Here is a 22,377-nt window from a genome sequence, read left to right as displayed (position 1 = left end):
CGGTTTATTTGGACCAGTGAGTGAGTATGGTTTTACGCCGCTTTTAGCAATATTCCAGCAATATCACAGCGGGGGACACCAGAAATGGGCTTCACGCATTGTTACCCATGTCGGGAATCGAACCCGGGTCTTCGGCGTGACGAGCGAACGCTTTAACCACGAGGCTACCCGACCGCCCCTTTGGACCAGTGAATGTTAGAAGTTTAAACGGGCAACTGACAGATATATCAGCTGTGAAATCCGCATCAGAGGCGTTCAAATTCGCATAATATTCGAAGTGTACGTGAAGAGGAAACGTGTCTCGGCACACATCTGCGATTCAATAGAAGTGGCGATGATGAAGTCACGTGTAGGACCAGGAAGGAAGCCTTCATCAATGAAGGATGGGTGATGTCACAATAATAATAATAATAATAATGATGATGATGATGATGATGATGACGATGATGATGATGATAATAATAATAATAATAATAATAATAATAATAATAATAATAATAAAATACAGACATGAGTATGAACCAAGCGAAGTGCCAAATCAAGTCGGCCCAGACTCATTTTTTCAGGGAGAGGCTTTCTGAGCGACCACTGCATCGAGTTTAGGTTCAGTGTGTTGAGAAGATCAGCAGCCCTGTAGAGTCCTTCGCTTGGATGAAGTCGACTGGCCTGCAATGTGAAACTGAAGGCTTTCTAAACTGACGTCCAAAAGAAACTTTACCAGAGTTTGAAATCACTCTTGCTCAAAAACAACAAAACATACATGCATGAAGTAAAGTATATTGAGAAGATCACTATATCAACATAATCAACACTGAAAATGACAATCATACCGCGACCGAGAATGACGTCAGAGCCCCCCAAAGTTGGGTGTGGTACAAAACTCGAGCTTTCAGAATCATGGACAATAGGCAGAGTACATAAACAATCGCTCATGTTCAATAACAAGGCATTAGTAGCGTGTGTGTCTGTTCACGCAAAAACTCTTCGACGCACGGAAAAAGTCAATCGTCTGATGAGGTCACGTGGGATTTGACGCCATTCTTCTTGGAGGGCCAAGATCCGTTTTTGCCGGTTGGCTGGAGAGTGTGATTGTTGTCGAACACGACGATCCATCAAGTCCCAGAGGTGTTCTATATGGGACATGTCGGGTGAGCGTGCAGGCCACGGCAGGACGTTGACGTTGTTGGCTGCGAGGAAGTTAGTGACAATTCTGGCAGTATGGGCTCTGTCATGCTGATAAATGGCACCACGTGGCTGCTGTTGGAGAAATGGTAGGACAACTGGACGAAGAATGTTATCCATGTAACGCTGAGCTGTCAAGTTTCCGTCAACGATGACCAGCGGTGTCCTCTCCTGCCCACAGATCCCTCCCCACACCATGACACTCCCTCCACCATATGGTACGACCTCCTGCATGCAACATGCCGCCGTTCGTTCACCCCTTCGGCGGTAAACACGTTGTCTTCCACCAGCCCTAAACATACAGAATCGACTTTCGTCACTGAAGACAACCCTCTGCCAGTCACGTCGTTGCCAACGTCGTACAGTCCGTTCACATCTCAATCGCAGACGACGATGTTGCGTTGTCAATAGCTGTCCTCTGTATGGTCTAAAAGCCCTGATTCCATGAGCCCTGAGTCTCCTGGCCACTGTCTGTCGACTAACTCTGTGACCTAAGGAATTTGTCGCCGATGACGTCACTGTCAGGAAGCGATTTCGGAGGTGCAAGGTACGCAAGTACCGGTCATCATGGGGCGTGGTCACCCTGGGTCTGCCTGTTCTTGGCCTGTCAGCGGTCCGCCCTGTCTGTCTGTCAAGTTGGTAACGGCAACATGGGAGCAACCGAAGGTTCGTGCAATATGGCGTGGGTGGCTCCCGTCTGTACCATACGCAAGGCTCGTTCACGTTGTTCGACTATGAGTCGTGGCATTTCTTTTGTGTTTTTTTTTATCACTGTGGATGTCTGATTTGCCGTTGCAATCGTTTTATACCCTTACTCGCACGTGCATTTGCAGTTGTCCGTGGTGCACGTGTTTTTAACTTTTTCGCAAACATGTAACAGACGATTAACATTTTCTGCATACACTATTGTTGTATTTAGGTTATGTGTTTTAGATAGACTTCATCGAAAAAATGTTTATACTTTGTCTGAAATTTATATTTTCAGTTGGTAAAGTTTCTTTTGGACGTCAGTTTAGTTGCTGCTCAGTACCAGTCACTTCCCACTCGAAACCGTCTATTTGTGATTTTGCATCAAAATGTAAAATATGAAATGTAGATTATGCAATGAATTTAATGAGACTGTCCAACACATTCTCCGAAAAGTTCTGGGAAGTCCCATGAGGGCCCTGAGCTGATGATGAGCCTAACCAGCTTGACTGTGCCAGGATCACCCAAACCCTCTTTGCTGCATTTTCTGTTTTAGTATGTACATACTCCGAACCTTTTGAGATATCTTTGAGTGTTGGGTAAGTGTTAGCGTTCGTGTACTTAATGCGTTTAGGAACTCGTGGACAAACAGGATGCTCGTCACATCCTTTGTTTGATGAAACGTTTCTGTGGACATGACATTACATCGCCATGCCGCGCGGGATATTTCACAATCCTGAATCTAATTCACTTCCGTGATCACCGCCTTCCCTTGCGTATTTGTTACGCGTTAAGGAAGTTTATTTATCTGAGTACCGAATATTTGGTTACGAATTTGCTCGGCCTTTATCTGTTTATTATTGTTATAATACCGATATTAATCACAACATAGCTTCAACAAAACAATATACATCCCGCTCGAAACACGTGAATTACTGGTATTAGTATCAGTAGCGAGGTGAGGTGAGGTGAAATTGGGTTTAACGTCGCGTGTGTGTGTGGCTGCTTGTACTAGTCCGGACTGATGCCGATTTATGGTGCTAGCTCACTGAGATACCATGCCACAGTTAAACATGAAAACCCCACTCAGACACTGTATACTGACTCCGAGCCGACCAGTCCTTGTTTTCGCCCCTTCATGCAGAGCGCCAGACAGGGTAACAACAAGTACCATCTTTTAACGTCTCTTGGTATGACGCGGTCGGGGATCCAAACCAGAACCTTCCGCTCTCAAACTTTATTCATCGAGTGTTAAAATATTTGATATCAAAAGACACTCGGGTGAGATTGTATATGTAAACATGCAATGTGAAAGGTGGAAAATTTAGCTACGAATTCAGAAGACTCACATGTAACGATAACAAACTCCTCAATCCAACAACTACCGAGAAGATTCCAATTATGTATATAAGTTAGTTGATCTTGATCATGTGATGTGTTTACAATAACAAAATTAATGAACAATAACACGTTTGTTTGTTTGTTTGTTTGTCTGTTTGACGCCGCACTCAGCAATATTCAAGATATATGACGGCGGTCTGAAAATAATCGAGTCAGGACCAAACAATCCAGTGATTGCCATCATGATCATCGATCCATGCTATTGGGATACGGTGGCATGCATCAACCAAGTCAGCGAGCCTGACCAGCCGATCCCGTTAGTTACGGCAAGCATGGGTTGCTGAAGTCCTATTCTAACCCGGATCTTCACGGGTCTAAATAACACGTACAATTTATATATGCATGATTGTGCCTTGTGACATTGATGATGCGTTACTGCATGCGCATGAAGGAGATGACCTGGCTTACTCAGCAATGCTACGTATTACTGACTCTGTAACCAAACAGTGGGTTAAGAAAGTTGACAGATCCATGTGAAACCACTTCAGCACCAGTAGTGAAGACTGGCACTCCATGATGAGTGAGTGAGTGAGTGAGATTGGTTTAACACCGCTTTTAACAGCATTCTAGTTATAATCCCGGCGTGTCAGATTGATGTGGGAGGAAAGCCCGAAATGATGCAAGTCTCAGATGTTTACCACTTCTGTGAAACCCACCAGCACGGTGTCGTCCTGGCATAACTTGCAACATAATAGGTGCGAACCAGGATTCGAACCCACAATCATAGGTTTCTGGCACGTCCAAGGGACGCAACTCTGCACAGCGAATTGCGGCGCCTTAGACCACTGGGCCACCAGTGCTTCCCATGCCAAGTTTATTTCTCACCCAAACCTATTCAAGTTCATCAAACCAGGAAGAACAAAGCCACACTGAATTCCCCATTAACCAGATTCTTCGAAAAATAAAGTAGCGAGAATAAGAACACAAGTGTCAAGTGTCTGCCTGTGTCGCCATGAACAACGGATGTCATATTCAATTATTTGGGCAGAGCGCTGATAGGATGCCACGTGTCTATGTGTCGTAAATGGCGTGAACTAGTCGAACAGCTGTCAGCCAAATATAAACCGAGGGGCAAAAGAAAGCATACCGAGTTTGTGTTCATGTACAGTAAACTACGTTTATAACAAACACGCTTATAACGAACTGGCGGATACAACGAACTGGTCTTTTTGTTGTTGTCCCGGCCTGATGCTGTATATACGTTGCACATGTGCTTATAACGAACAACGGTTATTACGAACAAAAATTAGAGGTCCCTTTGAGTTTGTTATAACCGTAGTTTACTGTAATTGAAAATAACGTTGTTAAATTTGATTATGTCAATTTAATCACCACTCATTCCTGCAACAGTTTGTAAAAAGTGATATTTGGCTGGGTAATTTTGTGTAAAATAAGTCGGTTCAATGAAGTCAGGGAAAAGAAATGAATTTACAACCACATGACCCCAACCATGTTTGAGGTGAGGTGAAATGGTGTTTAACGTCGCGTCCACAATTATTGCACTTATATAGCGACCTGCATGTACGTGTGTGTGTTTGTGTAGCTGCTTGTACTAAGCCCGAACTGATGCCGATTTATAGTGCTAGCCCACTGATATAACATACAGAGCGTCCGCTCATCATTGAAATGTCAAACGCCAAGGTAGACTTTAACGTTACTACTGCGGATAAATAACAAAATACAGATTATCGGATCAATATAATTCAGTGGATGGATGTGAGGAAAAGGTTGATGAAACAGGGTGTCATCATGGCGTGTCATTATGGGTCTCGCGGTCAAAGACAGTGATGTTTTCGTTTCCTTGTTTGTTTGTTGTTTAACGCCGCACTCAGATATATTCCAGCTATATGCCATCGGTCTGTAGAAAATCGAGTCTGGACCAGACAATCCAGTGATTAACATCATGAACATAAATCATGGGATACGTTAGCCGCCGCTTACAACAAGCATGAGTTGCTGAAGACCAATCTCAACCCGGATCCTCACTGGTAGATATATGTTGTTACGTATACACGTATTCTAATATGACACTGAAAAATAATTGATTCTGGTTTGTTAAAAAGAGGAACCTTTTTTCCTGCTGGGACTAAATCAAATTTCAAAACATTGTAGGCTTATCTCCTAAATGACTGCTAACTAGGACATATTAACTATGTGATGCCATTCTAAAGAACATCCTTTCAACCTTTAATTGCATGCTGACATTTGAGTACATGTAGAAAGCATGCATAAATTATCAGTAACCAAGAGAAAATACCAAACGTGATTTTGCGTCTGTCATGGCGTCAGGCGAAACCAAAACATTCACAATTACCTTTCATTTTACCAAATCATTGTATGTATATAGAGGTTATCACACGAGTGTGTTTGGGGATTATAGATATCCTGTATTAGGAATAAACAAGCCAGCTAAATACATACTGTTTATTCCTAATACGGGATATCTACCATCCCCAAACAAACAAGCGTGATAACCTCTTGATCACATAATGCCATTCTTCTATTCTGTGCTTGAAAATCGCTTTCCATCTCACACAAGCATTACCGAAACATTGCAAGTATTCCTGGAATGTGCGCATTAATATATATTACGTCACAGGGTAAGTGCTGTGTCAGTCGGACAGTGACAGTAGCCAATATAGTTCCAAATGAAATTTGTTTCTTATACAGTGGCGAAACAACATATACGCAAAACAACAATTGATATCAATTATCTCAGTAGTTTCTCCAGATTCCCGATGGTTAATTCTGACTTAATCGCAGAATGACAAGGGCGACTGAAACAGTGAAAGTAGTCCCTACTTGACCCCTGATATTTGCTTCTCTATCCGCATATGACCCAAACGAATATCGTTTTTATCCGTTGGCTTTATCCTGTCGAGAAACCTACCCATTGTATGATAAATATTTTCAGTTCCTGTGAGTGAGGTTTTACGCAGATGTAAACAATAAATTTACGACAATATCACGCAATATATATTCCCAGCTTTTGTCCAACGTGTGAAGTCTATGCTAGTGCCCTAAGCCCTGCATAACGATTAACGATCAAAACGCGGCGTAAAATTGAGATTACTACACAAGCGCCTGTCAGATATATGTATTGACCCGTGAAGATCCTGGTGAGAATTTTTTTTTTCAGAAACCCATGCTTGTCGTAGGAGGCGAATAACGGGATCGGGTGGTCAGGCTCACTGCCTGATCTGGAATCCGATCTCACACATGTATTTAATATAAGTTATCTCAAATGTGTCTCTCATCCATAGGTATGTAAGAAATCTCAATAATTCACTCTAGTAAATTTAACTAATGTAATATAATTTTATGTTTTATGTTACGTTTTGACAAATATGTCTTCTCAATGAAAGCACGTAGTTTGAGTTTTATTTATACTTTTTCATGCAAACGCTTTCTTTTTCATGCAAACATTTATTTTTTATGAAACACGTACCTTTTTATTCAAACGCTTACTTTTTTATGCAAACACTTACCTTTTTATGCAAAAGCTTACTTTTTATGCAAACGCATACCTTTAATGCAAACGCTTATCTTTTAATGCAAACGCTTACTTTTCTATGAAAACATTTACTTCTTTTTGCAAACGCTTACTTTTTATGCAAACGCATACTTGTTTATGCAAACACTTACTTTTATGACAACGCTTACTTTTTTATGCAAACACTTACCTTTTTATGCAAAAGCTTACTTTTTTATGCAAACGCATACCTTTTTATGCAAACGCATACCTTTTTATGCAAACGCATACCTTTTTATGCAAACACTTACTGTTTCATGCAAACGCTTACTTTTTCATGCAAACACTTATTGTTTCATGCAACACTCACATTTTTGTGCAAACAGTTACTTTTTACGCAAACGCTTACTGTTTCATGCAAATAGTGTGAACTGCGGATGCTACCGCAATATCAGGATATGTTCACCCTGGTGTCATCCCTGTTTTGCAGTGATCCATTCCAATGAATTTTGCAACTACACTGTCTTTTACGCTCAGTGGAATCTGTTTCGGCGGACAGTCGAGACTGGCTATTCCCAAATAAAACAAACATGCCCTTGTCACAGCCTTTTAACTTTCGGGCGTTGACGTCCTATAACTATTTCAAAATATGTTTTCATAAATATTTTCGCGAGACCCAAAAATGAATTCCAGACGAAATAACTTCATGTCACAAAGTATTGTCATAAAGTTCGATAACGTACGTGTTACGTGTCATCTTTATAATTCCCTCAGAGCTCAACCAAAATTTCGTGGGTGTTGTGACCAGGGAAGTAACAAGATTGGATGTGTTATCAAAGACACTAGTGCATTTCTATTCGCGAGAGGGGGCACGGGTGGCACAGTCGTTTAAGGCGCCGCGATTCGCTGTGCAGAGTTGCGTCCCTTGGGCACGCCAGAAACCTATGACTGTGGGTTCGAATCCCGGTTCACCCCGATTGTGTTTCTAGGTTTGTCAGCACCATACCCTTGCTCGTGGGTTTCGTGGTAAACGTCTGAGACCTGCATCACTTTGGGCTTTCCTCCCACATTAAGCTGACACGCCGCGTTATAACTGGAATACTGTTAAAATGGCGTTAAACCCAACTCACTCACTCACTATTCGCGAGATAAAACACACACTTCCGATCTTTTCGCGCGACATTTAGTAACAATGCAAGTATCTATGGAACGTAAACACGTTCCTTGGTATCATTTAGTCGATATTAACTTTCCTTGTTTCGCAAGGAAATCATTTCCATCTGAAAGATCAATATCGTGAACGTGGTCATCTGTCATCACACGATGTAAAGTTATGTAGCTACGTTTGAATTGAAATTACGGTACTCATCGGTATACAGCGACTTCCTCCTTTACATCACTTCAACTTCCTCGCGTTGACGTCACACAAATTTGCGTTGTAATTAAACGACACCAGACACGGTATTTTCCTCGTCATATAACGGCACTTGACACGATATTTGCATTATTAGATAGTCATGACGATTCACGAAATGTCTGGTTATTTATCTAATAATAAAAATACTACTACTACTACTACTACTACTACTACTACTACTACTGCTGCTACTGCTGCTGCTGCTACTACTACTGCTGCTGCTGCTGCTACTACTACTACTGCTGCTGCTACTACTACTACTGCTGCTGCTACTGCTGCTGCTGCTGTTGCTGCTACTACTACTACTGCTATTACTGCTGCTGCTGCTACTACTACTGCTGCTGCTGCTGCTACTACTACTGCTGCTGCTGCTGCTGCTGCTGCTACTACTACTACTAATCTACTCAACATTTGACGGGATGTTTTAAGAGTTGAGATGGCGGATAAATCTGACTGGATGTTTGTAGATGTTCGAATAGGATGTGATTTGGGTATGGAATGACGCATGCTGGGCTTCAATAATGATACATGGGAGCGTGCGGGCTAAGTTATAGAGGGTTTCCGCAATATTAATATTGCAATGGGTATTGTATAGTTATAACAGCTGGTGTTTGTGTTGAGACAGTGAATGGGAAGAAGTGAATCGCTGCTGCATACAGCCTTTACTCATCTCCAGAAACGACGGCAGAATGAGATCTAGCTTCACTCAAAATATACGAGTCTGTACACCCTTGTCGAACGACAATTGTTCCCTGGGCACTTAATATCTGAGACATGAGTGATATGATCATGAGAAACGAATAATTAACAATAGACTCGAATCGATATATCACATCCAAACCGTGATGTGTGTGTTGGTGTGTGTGTAGGTGTTTGTGTAGATGTGTGTGTGTTTGTGTAGATGTGTGTGTGTGTGTGTGGAGGTGTGTTTGTGTGTGTGGAGGTGTGTGTGTGTGAGAGAGTGAGTGTGTGTGTGTGGAGGTATCAGTGTGTGCTGGGAAAGGTGTTTGTGGGGTGTGCTAGTGTGTGTGAGTGTTTGTGTGTGTGTAGGTGTGAGTGTTTGTGTGTGTGTAGAGGTATAAGTGTGTGTTGGGGAAGAGTGTGTGTGTAGGTGTGTAAGTGTTTGTGTGTGTTTGTGTATGTGTGTGCGTGGAGGTATGAGTGTGTGTTGGGGAAGGGTGTGTGTGTGTGTGTGTGTGTGTGTGTGTGTATGTGTGTGTGTGTGTGTGTGAGAGTGTTTATGTGTGGAGGTGTGCGTGGAGGTATGAGTGTGTGTTGGGGAAGGGTGTGTGTGTGTGTGTGTGTGTGTGTGTGTGTGTGTGTGAGAGTGTTTATGTGTGGAGGTGTGTGCGGAGGTATTAATGTGATGGGGAAGGGTGTGTGTGTGTGTGTGAGTGTTTGTGTGCGGGTGTGGGAAGGTGTGTGTGTGCGTGTGCGCTCGTGTGTGTAGGTGTGTGTGGGGATATGAGTGTGTGTTGGGGAAGTGTGAGGAGTGTGACATACTGCGTATGTTAGTGTGTTAGTGTGTGTGTGTGCGTGCGCGTGTGTGTTAGTGTGTGTGTGTGTGTGTGTTAGTGTGTGTGTGTGTGTGTGTGTGTGTGTGGAGGTATGAGTGTGTGTTGGGGAAGGATGTGTGTTGTGTGTGTGCGCGTGTGTGTATGTGTGTGGGTGAGGGAAAGTGTGTGTGTTTGTGTGTGGTTGAAAAAAAACCATGTTTAGTGAAACAAGTAACATGCATCAATAAGTCACCGAGTCTGACCACCCTATCCATTAAGTCGCCACGTACAACCAGCATAGGTTGCTGGGAATCTACTCAATTGGGACGTATTTGCATATAGAAGATAGCTAAGCGATAAATTGCAAAGAACAATGAAGAACGAAGTATGGCTTATTTCACGACAAAACAATTTTCTATCATGACGTTGTTTCTGGAGATTCGAACATGCGCTCGCAACTTGATGACGTCGTATATTGGACGACATCATTTTTCAGAGGGGTGACTTGTGAATGAGTCAGATGGTGAATGAGTGATGGGGGATGGCCGAACGATCGCATCCAAAGCATGAGAGATATCATATGACAATAGGCATTGGACGAAAAGGTACAGATAATTGCCGTGAGGATTTTGAGAATATTCGGGGAACTACCCACCTTTGCATAAAATGGCCTTGTTCGAAATTGCCGAGGTCGGATTCTACTGAGGGAGTCAAAATTATTAAAATACGGGTTTATATTTTTAAAGCTTGTGTATTTTCATCCTTAAAGAGGATGTACATAATTTTGATATCTCAAATAAGAAATAAACAACTGGTGGTCGTTGTTTATCGTACCATAAAACACTACACCCCTCATGGCGTATTTTCCCTGCAGTGTTTTATTATAAAAAAATAATGACCACGACTCGTTTATTTCTTTAATAAAACACAAGGCAAAAGTCAATTCTCATTGTTCGTGTCAAACAGGGAGCACATTGTGGCCATTGTAAATTTTGCAACACAATATTTTTTATATTTAAAATCAAGTCACATTGCATTAAGGTAGAATGTTTCTTCAAAGGCTTACTGTTCAGACAACAATGCGTCAATGAACAAGGAAGAGAAGTAGCTTTAAGCTGTGTGATTGCATTGAGGAAGGTGAACAAATGTATTTATCATCCAAAACTGGCTCCCAAAGGAGAAATCGCGTGGGTGAGATCAAGCGATTTATTACTTGCCCGTGAAGAGAATACCAAAACGCGTGCTTTTGTACTCTCGGAACACGTTTCACGAACAAATATGGAAAGCTCTCAACATCCCTTGGCTTATTCAACGACATTGCTTGTGGAGATGATAGATCACTGAGAGGAGCTTATGCACACTCGATGACCCAAGCAACTTTGCTGCTAGGCTGACTCGTGAATAGTCGTGGTATCTGACTCGCTTTCGCTCGTCAGATACCACAACCATTCACTCGTTTCATAAAAGCTCGTTTAGTATTCTAGATATCTACACTGTAGATATTGGACGTAATTGGTTACATGTGACGTCATCGGTTACATGACGTCACAATTAAACGACATCACAAATGGCTCTGCTACTGAAGCTGTCAGCAGTACTTTTTAAACTTAAGACTCTGCTTATTACTGTCTACAAAAAAAGTAGGAAGAATAATGTTGGATGATAAATAAAATTCCACCCGAAGCCTCGGTGTTTTTCCACTTTTATCAACTCATGTTGACATATTTGACACTCGGGTGAGATTCTATATTTTTATATCAATTAGATGTTTGATATACTGTCGATACACACCACATACAATGCTCCCGTTTAACATCCGAGGGAATACTGGCACCTGGACAAATGTTACAGCGTATTGAGGCGTCTTAGACGATTGTGATACCACTGCCCAGGTAATATATATCTATCTAGATCTAATCAGAGTTAAAGAGATCTGAAATGTTCCAGCAATTTGAAATCGTAGATTGAAGAAAAATAACATGAATCTGTATAAAACTTTCAAAGAGCTATCAATAAAATCAATGATGAACGAAATACATCTGGTCAATCATGTCAAAAACATCAAAACCTTGTCACGTTAATAGAGCTTATACGGTGGCAGAATAGTGGGCATAAAGTGTATTGTGTACATAACGTTTACAGCGTACATATCGTTTATAGCGTACATAACGTTTATAGCGTACATAACGAGTATAGCGTACATAACGTGTATAGTGTACATAACGTTTATAGCGTACATAACGTGTATAGCGTACATAACGTGTATAGCGTACATAACATGTATAGCGCACATAACTTGTATAGCGTACATAACGTGTGTAGCGTACATAACGTGTATAGCGTACATAACGTGTATAGCGTACATAACATGTATAGCGCACATAACTTGTATAGCGTACATAACGTGTGTAGCGTACCTAAATTTTACAGAGTACATAAAGTGTGTAGCGTACACAACATGTATAGCATAAAAAAGATATAGTGTAAGTAATATGTATAGCGTACATAACGTGTATAGCGTTCATTGCGTATATAGCGTACATGACGTTTACAGCGTACAAACCGTGTATAGCGTACACAACGTGTATAACGTACAGAACGTGTATAGCGTACATAACGTTTACGGCGTACATACCGTGTAAAGCGTACACAACGTGTATAGCGTACATAACGTGTGTAGCGTACATAACGTGTGTAGCGGGCATAACGTGTATAGCGTTCATAACGTTTACGGCGTACATACCGTGGATAGCGTATACAACGTATATAGCATACATAATGTGTAGAGCGAACATAACGTTTATAGCGTACATAACGCGTATAGCGTACACAACATGTATAGCGTACACAACATGTACAGCGTACATAACGGGTATAGCGTACATAACATGTATAGCGAACATAACGTGTATAGCGTACATTACGTGTAAAGCGTGCATAACGTGTATAGCGTACGTAATGTGTATAGCGAACATAACGTGTATAGCGTACATAACATGTATAGCGTACATAACGTGTATAGCGTACACAACCTGTATAGCGTACATTACGTGTATAGCGTACATAACGTGTATAGCGTACATAACATGTATAGCGAACATAACGTGTATAGCGTACATAACGTGTGTAGCGTACATAATGTGTATAGCGAACATAATGTGTATAGCGAACATAATGTGTATAGCTTACACAACCTGTGTAGTGTACATAACGTGTATAGCGTACATAACGTTTATAGCGTACACAATATGTATAGCGTACACAACATGTATAGCGTACATAACATGTATAGCGTACGTAACGTTTATAGCGTACATAACGTGTATAGCTTACATAATGTGTATAGCGTACATAACGTGTATAGACCCCTGAAGATCCGGGGTAGAATAAGTCTTCAGCAATCCATGCTTGCCGTAAAAGGCGACTATGCTTGTCGTAAAAGGCGACTAACGGGATCGAGTGGTCAGGCTCGCTGACTTGGTTGATGCATGTCATCGGTCCCAATTGCGTGGATCGATGCTCATGAAATTAATCACTGGATTGTCTGGTCCAGACTCGATTATTTACAGACCGCCGTCATATAGCTGGAATATTGCTGAGTGCGGCGTTAAACAACAACAAACCAAACCATAACGTGTATAGCGTACAAAACATGTATGGTGCACATAACGTCTATAGTGCACATAACGGGTACTACTCAAAGCTTCAAATGTGTACATAACGTCTATAGTGCACATAACGGGTAAAGCGTACATAACGTGTATAGAATACATAACGTCTATAGTGCACATAACGTGTATAGCGTACATAACGTCTATAGTGCACATAACGGGTAAAGCGTACATAACGTGTATAGAATACATAACGTCTATAGTGCACATAACGTGTATAGCGTACATAACGTCTATAGTGCACATAACGGTTAAAGTGTTAACCAGTATTTATCTGTTTAAATACGGCAACTTAGTTACTGTCGCGTTCTATGAAACATTCACCACTCCTTTATATCCACACCATATCCACACCCACAAAGTACACTTTCTTCTATAGCCGATTTGAAACCAACAACTTGTACTTCCAGGCTATATTCGACAATTCAGAGTGAACAAAGGAAAAGGTCGCTGCTTGAGTCTGCGGTTGTTTGAAGCAATGGATTAGACCCGCAAACATGTCATGCCCGCGGGGGTCTCACAGCAAATGTATAGCCAGAGGAAACTTTCATTACTCGTTTTGTATGAAATGTTCGCGGTAGACATTTAATGTCAAATGCCGACGCGTTTGGAAGGGCGTACACTAGACGTGCAGGTTACGCATGGAAGCAGGACTTCACGCAACATCTTGTATAGGCGACACATTCTGTTTATTTGTTTGTTTGTTTGTTTACGCCACATACAACAACATCCATATGACGGCGGCCTGTAAGTAAGCAATCCTGGACCAGACAATCCAGAGATCGATATCTTGACCAAACGATCCATGACGTTTGGGTTCGATGACACGCATATGAATAAACATGTAAATTATAGAGTCTGGGTCAGATATTCAAGTGATTGACATCATGAGCATCGATCTACGCAATTGGGATACGACGACACGCATCAACCAAATACGAGCCTGACCACCCGATCCCGTTAGTCACCTTTCACGCTAACTATGGGTTTGCTGGAGACATATTCTAACCCGGATCTTTCTGTGTAAGATCAGACAGACGATGGGTGCGTCAGTTGTAAAACGACAGTCAACATTCACATTTGGTGTATTGCCTAGTATCTTGAGTGTAACGTCTTACAAACGAATTAATTGATTAAATGCAGTATTAACATGAATAGTACAAACGCGATCACATTTTCATTGTAGTTAAATTCTAAACGAAACATCCTTCATTAAGAAAACATGATCCCAACGACAAATCTGGTGTAAAAATCTGGTAGCGGATAAACAAAAGTTTAAAACTATTTTTAGTCTTTAACTTTTGTTTACCCTCGCACGTGAGTAAAAGCAGCTTACCTTATTGTTATGTAATCCGCAAGTAATCATCCATATACAACTACCACACGACTCTATTAATGGAGGTCCAACAGTCGTCTAACCTTGCTCAACGATTTAATCTGATTCACCAGCGAGCTTGAATATACTTCCGTGTTGAGCTTTAACCCTTGATGTGATGGCATAGCTGAAGAGTTGAGGTGTGACCCGCTACGCCGTACAAGGCAGTCATTCAAATTAAGCCTGCGCAAGTTTCCTAGAACTTGGGAAACAAAGTTCACAAGAGAACGAGCCAGATGGAATGATAGACACTATATATATATTTAAACACTGTATGGGTGTTATCTTTGTAAGTGCTTTCGCGATATCGCGGTCAGTAATATCTAGGCTCTGTCCTGGCTGGAGGTTTGAAGGAGAGAACGGAAGAACCAGTCGTTGTTATTGTGAGCCCCAGGCTGCGAATGTTTTGATATTTGTTGTGATCGTCTCAGTATTTAGTTAAGGGATGGGTTGGAGATTTTGGGAGGGGGGTGTCATTTTCTTATCTCCACAAGTATTCTAATTAAACGAAATATTTCTTATTTTTCAAAATTTGTTATTGTGGTTCTCAATTGTATAATGATCTTTTCCATACAAATACACTCACATAACCACACACACACAACTACCATTCGACGCATACACGTACAGACACGTAACCACAACACACACACGCGCGCACACACACTCTCACACACAAGGAAATCCGCCCACGCACGCACAACCAGGACAACATGCGTGCATACACACACTCGCACCCTTACACGTACACTAAGCCAAACACCCATTCACACGTACACACAGAGTCAAACACACACACTCACACACAGGCAAACACACACACTCACACACAGTCAAACACACACACTTGCACACACAGACACATACACACACACCCACACACTCACATACCCACACGTACACACAGAGTCAAACACACACACTCACACACAGTCAAACACACACACTCGCACACACAGACACATACACACACACCCACACAGACACACACATACCCACACGTACACACAGAGTCAAACACACACTCGCACACACAGACACACACTCACACACCCACACACGCACCCTTACACGTACGCTAAGCAAAACACCCATTCACACGTACACACAGAATCAAACACACACACTCACACACAGTCAAACACACACACTCGCATACACAGCAACCGCAAATCCTGTTGACTGAACCGTCATGACCACACCTTTGTCGTCAACGTCAAGAAGGAAACATAGTGAATACCAAAAGAAAAAAATCAAACTCGTGAGTAAAGTCCAATGGCTAAAAACGTCATGTGGAACCCTGATCTTGACACGTTTGGAATGTTGAATGAGTACAATCATTGACAGCTCTATCAGTTTGACATATTGCTAACAAGGACTCACTTAATCAGTTTAATGATATTTGTAACACCTAGGAATCATATTCGGAATCACAGGCGATAAAGTCGCAACGAACGAGATTATGTACATATATTGGCCGTGTATCAATTATATCTCCAATTAGAAATAACCGACTCGTGGTCCTGCGTGTCTCGTAGTTTATTGTACGATAAGACCGCCTCCGTGGTCTAGTGAGTAGAGCGTCCGCCCGGAGAGAGGAAGGTCCGGGGTTCGATCCCCGGCCGCGTCATACCAAAAGACGTTAACAGATGGTACTTATTGTTACCCTGTCTGGCGCTAGGCATTAAGGGGCTAAAACAAGGACTGGTCGGCTCGGAGTCAGTATACTGTGTCTGAGTAGGGTATTCAGTGTTAAACTTCGGCATGGTATCTCAGTGGGCTAGCCCTATAAATCGGCATCAGTCCGGACTAGTTCAAGCAGCCAAACACACACACACGCACGCACGCACGCACGCACGTACGCACACTCACACACAACACACGTACACGCACACGCACACGCACACACACGCACATCGCTATATAAGTGGAATAACTATTTAAGTCCAATAATCTAGGACGCGACGTTAAAAGCCAATTTCACCTCACCTATTGCACGATAAACGACGACCAAGAGTATGTATGGTGTTGTGAGAAATATTTCCATGGCATCTATTGTGTTTGTGATATGATTTCATAACATTAGTTATTGATGTTATAATCTAATTACTGAATTTGTCAGTTTGCTCTACCCGGGGGGTTTCACGGTTGTCCATACTAGCACAACTAAGACACAGGGTTGTAAACAACTTAGAAACCGACCTATGCACGACAATTGTTTATCATATCAGAAGCACGTAACCTGAAAATATCATGTGAGGTATACGTATCTTATCTGATCTTACATATTAATTTCCCCAAGCTACGCACCTGTTATCAAATAACCAGAGGTCACAAGGGCTAACCAATACACGAAGTCAAAGTTGACGAAGAGAATTTAATTTAAATTCTGTATTCCTTCAATGCGACGTTTCGATACAGATGCTAAACGCTCTAGCAGGTTTGTATCCTAATTACACGCAGTGAAACAAATCAGCGAATCATGAAGGCGTCCTGTGTTGTGGGGATGTTTACCCCCTTAAATATCCGAACTGAGTTTGCGTGTGCGTGTGGGTTTGCGTGTGCGTGTGCGTGTGCGTGTGCGTGTGCGTGTGCGTGTGCGTGTGTGCTTACAACATTGTTTGTCGAAACTTCTTCACTTGTATACATTGTATTTGTACGTTCATAATTTATTTCTGAATTATGTAGTGAAATTAGGAGTTTACTTTGGGCCCTGTAAAGTTCAAAAACCCATAAGCAAACATAGAACAAGAAAGATTGGAACTGTTTCAACAGCTGTCAGATCAGGGATTTAGAATATAGACTGCATAAAGAGATTGACGCAATGAGGGTGGTTGGTTTATTGTTTAACGCCGCACTCAGCAATATTCCAGCGATATGAAGGCTATTGTATATAATCGTCTGGAACAGACAATACAGTGGTTGATATCATGAGCTATAATCTACGCAATTGGGAAACGATGTGAGTGTGAATGAGTTGGGTTTAACGCCGCTTTTAACAGTATTTCAGTTATATTGCGGCGTGTCAGCTTAATGTGGGAGAAAAGCCCGAAGTGATGCAGATCTCAGACGTTTACCATTTCGGTAAAATCCACGAGCACAGGCATGGTGCTGACAAATCTAGAAACATAATCGGGGCGAACCGGGATTCGAACCCACAATAATAGGTTTCTGGCGTGCCCAAGGGACGCAACTCTGCACAGCGAATCGCGGCGCCTTAGCCGACTGGGTCACTAATGCCCCCTCACAAATTAAATTACAGAGCTAAGGTTCCTCATCTTCCCGAGGCAAGCGTGTCCACTAGCCTATATCAGAGCCTAATTTCTACCCTTGCCACACAAAGGCTACTTTTCTTGGCTCGAGATTGCTCGAGTTGTGCCCCTTGTAATGAAGACGCGATATCCAATCAGATCACTGTTCTCATCTCGTATAGCTCACAAAGATGGCGACTACCATGGGCGACGACTTTGTGGATCAGATAACGAAAACATTCGCGATTTCATCCATGACACAAAAACATAGGCATTCGTTTGGATGTTTAAAATATGAAAACACATATAACAGAAAATGCATTCAGCGGTGAATCACTTTCATACGAAGGTGTACCAGTCGTGGATGTTGATTTGTGAAACGTTTTCTGATTGGACTATCAATATAAGTGATTGCCCAATCATATTTAGCATAGGAAAGTGGGTTTGATGTTGCAACAAGACTTTGATAAAAGGCTTGTGGACGCTCTAAACTCGGGAAGATGAAGTTCCATCTTAATCATGTCATTGTATTAATGTCACAGCACGGCTCAAATACTCACATATAAACATATTCACATAATATCTGTGAAATAACGAACATCCAACCACTGCCGCCAACTGTCACTGCCGGTCTGGAATCACGAAGTTATAATGCCACCACAGTGTTTGTAGTTACAAAAAACACCCATCTTTATTTTTACTCAGTCACAAATAACGTTAACCTCCCAGCATAACTGACATTGCCATGGCGTTACTCTCGAAGCCTTTCTTGTGTGGTAGTTGGGCTAAAAATAGATCGTAATTTATCAGGTAATATGGCGGCAAGTTTGATTTTCATGTACGGTAAGGGTTGTAAATTATAGGGCTTTGTAGTGCTTCAGCAGGGCTTGTGGAAGTCGTTATCTTGTAGTCAATTTATCTATTTATTACTGACGTTTGGCAGTAAAATTCCATTGGAATTCCTTATGACGGTTGCGAGGTCCACATGTCTTCCTGCCGTAGCGTGTTTCCGGATCTAGGTGGCGCCAACCACGCTATGTTCGGAATTATCATTTGACCAATGGGAAATTTAGAAGATTGTATGACCCCTGACCTATGAATATGGTTAGCTCCGTGGGTATAAAAGCCTGATACGACCGAGATTAGTTGTCTGAAGTTTTGGGTATCCCGACAAGTAAGTCCAAAACACCCACTACGTGGGAACATCCTTCTAGGCAATAAGGTTTTCCTTACGACTAGTTTTAGGTTTAGGTTTAGTTTATGTGGTAGTGGTGGGGGAAAAGTAGTTGTAGGAAAAACATGTAGAAATAAGGACTTAGGTAGGTTGGAGAGTAAGAAAAAAGTTAAAATGTAGGTTTTGTAAGGTATTTATTTAGTATAGTTATTGGAATAGTGGTGTGGGGGAGATGTAGGTGTAGGAGAAAATAGGCAGTAAATTAGGCAGTTAACGATAAAGAAATTTAGGTCAATAGTAAAAGTTCAATTGTGTGTGAGTGTTTTCTTTTTGTATTTTTCTGATTTACTGTTAATTTGTACATTTTTTTAAGTTTAATGAATCATTTAAATTCTGATTTTGTCTTAGTTTTGTTTTGGCAAAGTTGAGAACCTGACCAACCATAGAACCTCAAGAGAGTACACTGTTCATGACTGATTACAGCAGAACACAACGCAAAGTCCGAAATTATATGAACAGGGTTCGAACTTAGTACTCTCCAATTACAATCCTGTCACTGGGCAGCCAGCCAGAGGGCGCCTATTACAGATTTGGTGCCGAGACCAGGATATGGCATGTGATCTTGACAATGCTGAAATGAAATAGTCTAGTTTTTTTTGTTTTTTTGCCAGATAAACTTGTTGTAGATTTGATTTTTTTCTTCTGAACAAACAAGGCCATATTGTTATTTTTGTGTGGAAAATCTTTATTCTTCTGTCAGGATTTAGTTGTGAAATATGATGACTGAGGAAACTCGTGCATTATTTTCCCTATCAGCAAGTCAGGGTGAGCAAACATCCGGTTTGGATACTGATCTTATGGATTTGTCTGAAACACATCCCACAGGAGTTGTAACATCAACACCGTGTCCAACTACTGGAAATGTTGATTCACAGTCACCACTGCATAGTCTTACTACACATTCAATTCTTGATTGGCCAATAGGTACTGAAACGTTAGGCCTAAACCCAGAAGAAACAAAATATAGATTAAACCATGGATTTGCTTACGATGGGGGCAGTAGACAGGAAAATCGTTCAGTACATTTTGGTACACCTAATCAAAACGTAGACAAACCAAGGGTCCCAGTAGATTTTTCCCGGCACAAGCAGAGGTCATCCTCTGCAGCTGGAGTTGCTTTTGGTCCGTCTGGTAATGGTTCTTTGCTAGATTCCAGTTTGGCAGGTGATACAATTTTTTAAAGTGGCACTAGTTCTCCGTTTGTTCAACCATATTTGACTAAACCCATCCGTCGGGAAGTTAGACCAGATGTTTTTGATGGCAAAACGTGCGACTGGCAAGATTTTTTAGTTCATTTGGAACAAGTTGCTGCATGGAATGGGTGGACTAGTGGTGAGAAAGCACAGCAATTTGACCATGTGTCTACGAGGAAGTGCACAAAAGTTGCTCAGTAGCCTTACACTAATGCAGTTGAGTGATTACAATGCCATAAAAAGTGTGCTTACAAGGAGATTTAATCCAAAGGAAAGAAGTGTAGCTTTCAGATCTGAGTTTAGAAACCCTAGACAAGGAAGGGACGAGTCAGTAACTGACTTTGGGTATCAGTTACGCAGATTAGCACTTTTGGCATATCCGGAAGCCACCTTTGCCTCACTGGAGTTGCACGTGATTGATCAATTTCTGACAGGATTGACAAACTTCACTATGAAGAAGCATATTGCTTTCGCTCATCCACAAACTTTAGAGGAAGCAATATAGCACATGGTATTGAATACGATGCAGTTGAGGGAAATAGAAGCAAAAAGCCAGAAACATCCGATAGGGTTGCTGTAGTATCTCAGACAAGTACTGACGAAGGTTTAACTGTAGATGCAGTAAGCAAATTGATAGATCAGCGGTTGGAAAAGTGTACTAGAGTCCCACAGAAATCTACGAAATTTAGTTGGTTCATTTGTCAAGATCCTGGACATCCAAGGGACAAATGTCCTTATTTGGCTAAGTTGGGTTTACCTGGATCTTCTGTATCCACGGGATCTAAAGGATCTGTAGGGGCTAAGACTAACTTGGGAAACTGAGTCAGGCTGGGATCGGGGCTGAGATTTCTGCCGGGGTAGAACTGAAGGAAGTACGACAGTGTTATCCTCACAACATGAAATTAGTAGTTCTGATGTACGAGAACAGGTAGTGTTACACGCTGATACCAATGGGAAATCTTGTCTTTTTCTAGATGTTGAATTAAGGCAGGTACCTTGTAAACTATTGGTAGATACAGGTTCTCCTGTTTCATTGTTGTCATACCAAGATTCTCTAAGGTTAGGCCTAGAAGGTGTTACATTCAGCAAGGTTGATAAGGAATTTTTCACAGCTACTGGTAGTCTGGTGAATGTGTATGGTTGCGCAACATTTGAGTTTACTGTTGGTAGTGCACAGTTTGTGCAAGAGTTTGTTGTTGCAGACCTAGGACATTTGAGTAGTATTATTGGCTTGGATTTCCTGGAGACCTATGCTTGTGACATTATGATTAGGTGTAAGATTCTTAAAACTTCACAAGGCAAATTGAAGTTGCATAAACAGAAAACTTACAACTGTTCTCGCATACAAATTGCTGACAAGGTCACTGTACCTGAAGGTTCGGAAAAGTTCATTGAATGTAGGCTAATGGGTCCCTTTTCTTCAGAGTATGGTTTGATTGAGCCAAATGACCAGTTACACAGTAGAGGCATTTTCGTGGCTAAAAGTTTAGTCAAGCCTAAAGATAACAAGGTCATAGTGTCAGTCTTAAACCTTAGTAATAAGAGAGTTTCTTTGAACAGTTCATCACTAATAGGTACTGTTAGTAGTGTCAGTCAGGTAGTTGAGTGTTGTGGAGATCAACAGCAGAAATCTGTCAAAAAGTAGTTACCTCCTCATTTGCAGCCTTTGGTAGACAGTAGTTCTAATGAGCTTACCGCTGAGCAGAAACTAGCATTGACTCAGTTAGTGTTAGAGTATGAGGATGTTTTTGTAGGAGAAGATGGATCTTTAGGACAAACAAATGTGGTTACCCACACAAAAGATACATCTGGGGTGATTCCAATCAAACTTCCAGCTAGAAGGGTACCTTTAAGTAGGAAACAAGTGATTGAAGAAGAAGTTGATAAGATGATAGCTCATGGTGTCATAGAGGCTAGCGACAGTCCATGGTCAGCGCCAGTTTGTTTAGTGACCAAGAAAGATGGTTCCTGTAGATTTTGTGTTGACTTTAGGAAACT

General features: G+C 41.6%; 1 protein-coding gene and 1 pseudogene across 2 annotated transcripts in view; one reads left to right on the top strand and one right to left on the bottom strand.

The window, feature by feature from the left end:
* The window catches only part of LOC139458284 (protein sidekick-2-like), a 41,169-nt gene extending 26,236 nt beyond the window's left edge, over positions 1–14,933 (bottom strand). Inside the window, exon 1 of one of the 2 annotated variants that reach the window (XM_071239663.1) lies at positions 14,663–14,933. The gene's annotated coding sequence lies outside the window, so the exon portion shown is untranslated. The remainder of the gene's footprint in view (positions 1–14,662) is intronic. The other variant, XM_071239664.1, reaches the window with a different exon arrangement.
* On the top strand, positions 1,219–21,201 carry LOC139457222 (uncharacterized; annotated as a pseudogene).
* Positions 21,202–22,377: the final 1,176 nt, after the last annotated feature.

The sequence above is a fragment of the Haliotis cracherodii genome, unplaced genomic scaffold (assembly GCF_022045235.1).
Source record: "Haliotis cracherodii isolate W230 unplaced genomic scaffold, xgHalCrac1.p SCAF_12, whole genome shotgun sequence".
NCBI classification, from domain to species: domain Eukaryota; kingdom Metazoa; phylum Mollusca; class Gastropoda; order Lepetellida; family Haliotidae; genus Haliotis; species Haliotis cracherodii.
Note: the sequence above shows the minus strand (reverse complement) of the source record. Positions and strands in the feature narration are given on the sequence as shown.